Consider the following 8534-nt stretch of genomic DNA (forward strand, 5'->3'; position numbering starts at 1 on the left):
AAAGCCCGGCCAAACAATCATGTCAACATGGTCCAACTACTACGATAGGGCTAGAAAATATATAAGTGCAGCATCAAAGGCAGCCTCAATGACTGCACATCCAAACAGCTCCAACCCAGTGTTTCACAGCCCAAATCACCAGTTAATCTTGAGAACACCTCCTACATCACCCTTAAACCCTACAGTTTTCCGAATAGCCCACAGCACTAATAATCACACAGACAACAGTGGAGAACTCTTTAACCAATCAAATGAATCCCCCGGCCTCTTAATTTTAGAATTGATAAAAGGCTCTCCTTCAGAACCAAGTAACAACATGGCCACACACTGAACTCCTTTAACCCCTTCGGTGCTCATGACGGAGTGGTTCCGCCATGAGCACCGGTTGCGCTGTGCTTATGACAGAACCGTTCCGTCATGGCCCCGCCTGCTCAATAGAACCTTCAGCACAGCGTGAAAATCCGCGCCGCGCTGAAGGAGTTAAAGCTTCAACCGGAGCCTTTTGACTCCTCTCCCATACCTGATAAGACCACAAGTCAACAACTCTCACCCAAATGGTGCCCTAATCTTTCAACTCCAGATTACTCCCACACGCAAATGAGCCTTGGACCTTCGGCTCTCCTAAAACAGGAGTGGCAATTGGTTTGCAGCCTCAAAAAATCGAGAATCATCTAGCACTGATCAATGATGCCTTGATTTCAATGGCAAATGCTGCCATAATGCATGCAGACAAATTGGATACTCAAATAAATATACTGCAAACAGTCGCTGGACTGATCGCTGGACTAGATTCAAAACTGGAAAACTTAAATTCACTGATTTACAGAGCCCAGGCAACTACGGCTTTAATGGTCAAACAAGAAGACTGTGGATGCAGTCCAATACTGCAGAATCTATAAAAACTCCCAGAGATAATGAGCACTCTAGTTAAGGACCTCAAAAATGAAGTCACCAGGCAACCAAACACCCAATACTCCCAGCCCCAACAAAATAAAAAACTGACCACAAGCAAGAAGGATCTACAAACCAACGATAAGGATGCTTCACCTGAAATCATAGAGGCTATGGGTGACCAAATAAACAGTGCAGAAGAACCTGAAATGAAAATCTGCTGCAACTTAGACAAATGCCCGGGAACTATCAACAAGTTAAAGCCCATAACTTCAGACAGTCAACATTTATCTAGAAAAAACAAGAAAAAATTAAAAAAGGTGAACAAATAAAGAAAAATCAAAACCCACAAAGAAGGGTCTATTCTACATTGGCTCCGGCTGGAAAACAAGGAGAATGAGGATCACATTAAAAAACAACGTAATGCTACTACCTCTTTTCAAAAAACGACCGCAAACAAATAAACTTCAGGCATACACACGGACGGCACAACCAATAGCGAAAACGTCGCTCTAGGCACCTTAGGACACCCTATGGCACATCCATCTAAGCCCCTGGATACGACTGACCAAGAATCCAGGTGGCACTCTAATAATACACAGGGGCTACAAGCTGAAGAAGCAAACCTTGAACAAAAGAAAAACCTGGAATCTACCTTAAAGCGGCTTGCAGTGACCAAAGCGGACAACGCAAGCATGAATAGCATTAATCAAGGAAAACTTAACTCCTGCAAAACAAGTAAATGTGTTCCTACACCAGCAACAGACCATAAGAATCTCCAACTAATAACCACATCTATTAATTATAGGGAGATGAAATCCATTCAAACATGCACCGACGATTTATCCTCGTCCAGCGCCCAACGCCGACCGCCACAAGCTCTGGAGTAGTGCTCAGTGGACTGTAAGAAGCCCAAATTTGCCCGGGGTAGACTTGGTACCCAGGCGCCAGCAATTTGGAACTCCAAAGGGGCCCCTGACGCGCAGGAGGCAACTCTTCATCAAAATTTGCCATTCACCGACCAAACAAAAGACCAAGAAAAACTAAAAGTACTGCTGTATCCTGAGTATACCTCGCAGGGGAAATGGGACATTCTTAATAGAGGCAATCTGCTGAAGCTTTGCATAAACATTCCGGGCTTAGAAAAAATAAAAACTGACATTGACAGTGAGTCCTTTCTTGCCCCTGGACCAAGCGAAACAAACGAGACAACAGAGATAATCTTCGCCAATCGGGCTTTAGCCAAGACCCCGGGAGGAAATAAAAAGCAACTGGAAAACTGGGGTATAAAAATCATGACCCAGGTTGCAATAAAATATCCAGCGGTCATGAAAAGTAGTGACCCGAAGGAACAGCTGGGACCTCAAAAACTGAACAACCAGAAAAGGATGCTTAAAAAGGATTCAAACTGGCCAGCAAAAGCAACTGGGTCTATTCTCCATGGTACCAAAGGTGGATCAAAAATAAATCTGACCAGTGATAGTTCAATCAAAGTAACAACACTCGCAGAGGGGACAGTCGCTCCTTTTCGACCATGGGGAACATCAGCAAAGACTGGTCCTGGCTCCCATGGGCCCTAAACCCTAGCCCCTAACACCAGGCCCCTTGTAAACAAGGAGTCTGTGTTACCTAAGGCTCGGAACCCCCTAAGAAACGGCTCTGTCCAGCATAGGTGCCCTTCGGATAACATCCACACATTAAATATTATGACCTGGGATGTTGCAGGGATCACCAAAGCTTTGCAAAGCCAATTGGCAACTACATTGCTTGAAGGTGCCCATTTAATCTATACCCAAGAAACATTGGCAACTACTCATACGCCAATAAGAGGCTATGCAGAATATTCTAAACCTGCCACCAAAGGCAACATATTCGGGAGACCCTCAGGGGGGATCTCCATATACATTAGGCACTCTTTGAAAGTACACTTTACAGAGGTAAAGAACTTTTCGGACATGTTTCTGGCTGGCACCCTTACAGTCCCTAACACGGTTGATGGCCCACTACCAAAATCTCTGATTAATGTCTACTACAACCCCCATGGGCCCGGCCCTAATGACAAGCTTACTCAGATGATAACTCAGATAGAAATTCTGCTTTTCAAGTTTGCATCTATGGAAACCATTATTTTTGGAGATTTCAAAACTCACAAAATAGGGGACATGGTATCACAAAATCACCGTTCAGGGAACACCGGGATTTTCAATGCCCTTATACGGGCATACAATTTGGCAACAACGCACTCTCCATCCATAAAGCACAACCCTGGGGCATTTTTTGCACCCACTTACAATAATCAAACTACAAAAGATTATATTTTATTAAGTGAGAGAAACAAAAACTTATGTCAAACTATACTGTGCACCCACGGAGTGAAAGCGACCATGCTGCCTTAATTGTTCAGTAAACCATCACAGCAGATATTCTCCACTTTCTTCGCTACATTGAGGCATCCCAAGGGGAAGAAGAGCATAAACTCCTCAGAAGTATCAAATGGGGTCCGATGGCAATCAACAAATTAGACTCTTGGAAACAAACGTGGACAGGCTGGCAAACCGGCTCAAATAATGGGGGCATAATAGGCGAATGGGACCATATCGCCTATGAACTAGCCTCATAGCTTCGGGGAAGCACCACATATAGAACTCCCACAGACTCATCACACACCCTAGGACACATCCCAGCGATCAAGGAAAGTGGCAAACAATTAAATGCCAAACGCAAAGTCTATCCGGAAATCCAGATCAGAGTCTGCCAAAATGCACTTTAAATCAGCTACAAAAAGCCACTCAAAACTGGTCTGGAAAGCTAGACATGAATGTACGGAGGCAAAATGGCTGAAGATCTTTGATCTGCTGGCACCGTGTAAATCCCAAGAATTTTGGCAATACATAAACAACCTAACCCACGGGTAAATAACAGATAGAATCCACTTGACATAGGCACTTGGGTAGCCCATGTGAAAACTCTGTACTCGTACGATTCGAGCACAACTCCTCCAAACAGTCCTACAACCCCAGGGGAGTGAACTGGCAACTTTACAGCTGAACCTACCTTACTGTTGGACAATTCAACCGTCCCAAGTAAAGCACTAGTCCGCACAACTCTAAAAAAGATTCGACACAATGGGGGCACCTGGCCACAATATGCTGCCTGGCTCCCTCTTCAGGGAAGACACAGTCTTCTGGATGGAAAATTTTGTTCAGTTATATGACGAATACAGGTTCCTGGGGGATGTTCCAGATTCCTGGAGGGGATCACTGCTGCACCCAATATTCAAACAAGCATTTGCAATGCAATAGGTCTCAAATTAATAAAGTTTGAGCTATTGGCATTGCTAATAATAATGCAACACCAATAGCTCAAACTTTAATAATGTGAGACCTATTGCATTGCAAATGCTTGTTTAATCCTGGGAAGACTGTTGAAACCATCAATGCGCATCCTCTTCTGGATATAGCGGTCAAGACAGAAGCCCTTATAATAGTGGAGGTCAGTCTAGAGACGATGATAGAGATCCTGAGGGATGATCCATACTAAGGCATCCCTGATGCCAGCCCTATTTTTAGCAGCATTTTTTATGCATAAAAGTATCCAGTCCTAGAGATAGATGGCAGATCTCATCATGCATTGGTTGTATGTCTTCTTAGTAAGCATGAGACTGGTGTAGGTGGCTTCCCTGATTTTCCGATCTTTGAGATATGAGATGATAATTCAGAATTGGACACTGATCATTCTTTTCAACAATTTGGAGATCAGGGGAATGCACAGAAATTCCCCGAAATATTGTATACTGTTTTCACTGTAAATTGGAAGCAGACAATCCTTATTGTATAATAAAAGCAAGTAGCAAAGTAATATTAGAAAATTTAACATCACATGGAATGTATTTTGTTGTAAAACTGAAGACACTATACAGACCAGACACAGGCCAAAGACATACATGCTGGAGATTTCATCCCTTCATGCCAAATTTCGCAACAAAAACAAAAATAATGAAGTAATGAAAAGTCGAGCTTTCCTTTCGGGGACCAAGTAGTATGAATTCACCCCAGTCATTCATCCTTGGCGGCAGCAGCGGGCGCCATGCTCCGGCGGGCAGCAGCCACAGGGGCGCGGGATGTAGGGCCCTGGGACTGGGAGGTGTGTACGGGTTAAGCACACATTAGGCAGACATTTGTGTCGCTCTTGCAATGTTTACTCACCTTGCCCGGCCTCAGGTTACGTGATGGAAATAGCTTACTGCCGGCACACACAGCATGTACGAGGGGCTTTGAGTCACGACATGTGACCCGGCCTCTGCCTCCTTTACGGCGGCCCCACCCACTGCACCACCCGCCCACCCTAACCTAGAAGATAACGATGAAGGCAGGCACTTTATCTACCAGCAGCAGGCGTAGAGCCCTGTGTTACTGTACAACACCCCTAATTATTTTTTAAGCGCTGGATGCTAGCCCCAAATTGCTCACCTAGTAGGGGTATGTATAGCTATCAATGGTACAGCAGGTGCAGTGGCACCAGCTCAGGGTCCTAAGAGGCTAACTGAACCTATATATCATTGCAGTATTTTGCAACACAAAGAGTGGTCACAGGCCAATTTTCCTAGCTTGTACTAGGTCCCATTGTTGGCCATTACTTAGCCCCTGGTCTAGGCGGGAGGACATAGCTCAGATATTACATGCTTTTCTTTGATCCCTGTATGCATTTATAGCCCGCCTGTTTTAGGGCACACATTGTCCTTGCTTTTTGCTACTTCCACTGGAAGATTTAGGCTGGTGGCAAGCGAGATAGAGAGTGGAGTTGCACTTGTGTTGTATCGAATGTGTGCAGCGCCTCGTACTTCTGACGAGGCCTCAGGGGTCGTTTTGGGAATACGAGACCGCTCGCTTACTTGCAAAAGTACAACGCCCATTGGGTTGAAATGACTTTACCCCATTAGCACAGTGGTCAACTCAGCCGATTTTGACAGGTGTCTCCTGCGTTTAGTCATCTACTTTTCACACCCACATCACCCTCTTAATCGCCAGATGTCACCGGTATTGTGGAGGCAAGAGGCAGCAGCTATGAATCAGCTGCCATAGCCTGGGCTGGCTGAGCTGAGGCTGCCGTCCCCTACCACAGACTCCACCAAAGTGTCCCTTCTTGTATCGGAGCCCATTTAAAGTTAGGGAAGGGAACCTCAGCTGTACTAGTTCCCATTGTTTGTATGGTGACCCTTTCACCACGCGTTGTCTGTTTAACGAGTTCACTTAATGTGTCAACAATCCACCGGTACTCTTGGCTGCTCAGCATCCTGCCGGGAAGGGTGCAAACGCAGCAGAGACGCTGCTGTTATCTCATAAGAATTTTCTTCAAACCTCCCATTTCGCCGACACTACATTTGCAGAGGTGTCAGAATATGTTCTTTTAGTTTCCATAACTCACTCGAAAGCACCGACCATCTCATAATTGTGCACAGTGGAGTTATTCACAGCAACTGCGATGCACACACCTCATATTTATGATACTTATGTACACTTGCACAACGGTCTTATTATCATACGCCCTATCCTACGCATCATCATCTTCCTCATCTCTTAGGTCCCCCCACCACAAGCCAGTCATGCAATCTGTCTCCCCTCAAGCCCCACCGTCTTTTTCATGGCTGCAAGTCCGCCAAAGTGAACCAAAATATAAAAAAATGGGACTCTGGGACTGGCAGGGAGAGGTAACTCTTTCGTTCTGTTTCGCTTCTGCCCTCGTTTCTTTACACAGAGGTAAATAACCACCCATGACTGCACGGCTCAGACTGCCACCTTCGGCTTCGGTTCCATTCCCACATAGGCGCAGAAAAAAGTAGTGGTGCGCTCGCAACACAGAGGAGCGGGGGGAGGTAGCACGGCAATGGCAGCAAGGCGAACGCGCCCTGCTGCGCGTGCTAGCCACCAATGGGAATGGGTGTTACAAAGGCGAGACATTGGCCCGCCTTTGCCCAATCACGTGCCGTTCCCAAAAAAAAAACACGTGCAAGCCAATGCCAGACGGGGAAAGGAAAACCACATGCATGAGCGTTTGGGTAGTTTTCTTAACCCCGTACAAGAGGTCTCGCGCTATACGACCAGTGCTACGCACTGCAACGCTAGGCGCGAGACCTAAAAAGGGCCTAACACCAACCCCAAGAACTATTGCATGATTGCGGACATTGAGTGCAAAGCTTATGCAAGCACTCTTCTGGCAGAACTAGTGGATTAGGTTGGCAATGATGGCCTCTTGCCCTTTTTTCGGGCCGGGTTCAGACCAGGGGGCTCCACTGTGGACAACATCATTGCCCTGTCATACTTAGCCCAACAAGTGGTGGCCCATTGAACCCTGCCACTTTTTGCATGCTTTATTGACTACTCAGCAGCCTTCAACGGGGTAGATCACACCATCCTCTGGCAGAAATTGGCACGCTGGAATATCAGTCCATCTTTACTACAAGCAATTAGATCACTGTATTCACGAACCTGGGTAAGAGTCAAACTCTCGAGCAAGTTTTCCACAGATAAAATCGACACGGATTGGGGGCTAAAACTTTTCAATTTATATACAGCCGACATAAGCCAAGCCCTGCACGGAGCCACTTTAGCTACCCCCAGGATCGGGCACACAAAGATCCAACTGATGCAATACTCTGATGACCTGGTTCTTTTGGATCATACCAAAATTGGCCTACAAAAAGCACTCACAGCCCTTGCAGTCTACAACGCCAAAAATAAGTTGGTTGCTAACCCAACCAAATCTAAAATAGTGATTTTTGGCCAGTACCCGACAAAAAGTGGCCAAGTGGATGCTGGTCCACTGACTTTGGACTGTGTACAACATTATAACTATCTAGGGGCAAGGCTTAGCGAAACGGGCCGCCCACTGGTTCACCTCCACAAACTGCAGCAGAAAGGGAAACAGGTCACCTATGCCCTCTGCAAATTACACGCTACCCTAGATAGTCCAACAACAACAGCCATTCAAAGAGTACTGAGGGCGAAACTATTACCATCCATCAACTATGCGCAAAAGGCTTTTCCAGGGAAATTTGCAAATGATCTAGAGAAAATACACTGTACAGCTTACAAAAAGCTATTTCTCCTACCAGCCTATACCAGAAACAACTTAATTCATCTAGAATTTAATCTTAATCAACAAAAACTGGAGGAGATGTCGACCCTGAGCAAATACTTCTATCAAACAACGGCGGCCCAGGAGAACTCAATGAAGGCTGTCATTAAATGCATTTCTCAACAACCTGGCAATCCTTGGTTTGTTAGTCTCGGCTCTGCCAAAGATCTCCTGCAACTTGCAACAGAGAACTGGGACCCCAGCATAATCAAGTATTCCACTATTAGATGAACAATAAAAAGCAAGTACATCTACGGTCCCGCTCTTTGGATATGGAATCCTTAGTAGCAAGAAGCTTTCACGAGACCCAAGTCCTCCCCCACACCCTGCCCCACCTCAAACTTCATCTTACGCAGGCTGTGGGGAGACAAGCCCTATATAGAATTCTAGCTGCAAAACTACACCCTCTCCCTCTCAAAGAAATGTATCAAACCGAGAAAGTAAGGTCAGCCATCACGGAGTGCCGCCTTTGCAACTACAAACGTGAGACCTTGGCCCATATTTTACTC

The sequence above is a fragment of the Lissotriton vulgaris genome, chromosome 1_1 (assembly GCF_964263255.1).
Source record: "Lissotriton vulgaris chromosome 1_1, aLisVul1.2, whole genome shotgun sequence".
Classification (NCBI taxonomy): Eukaryota; Metazoa; Chordata; class Amphibia; order Caudata; family Salamandridae; genus Lissotriton; species Lissotriton vulgaris.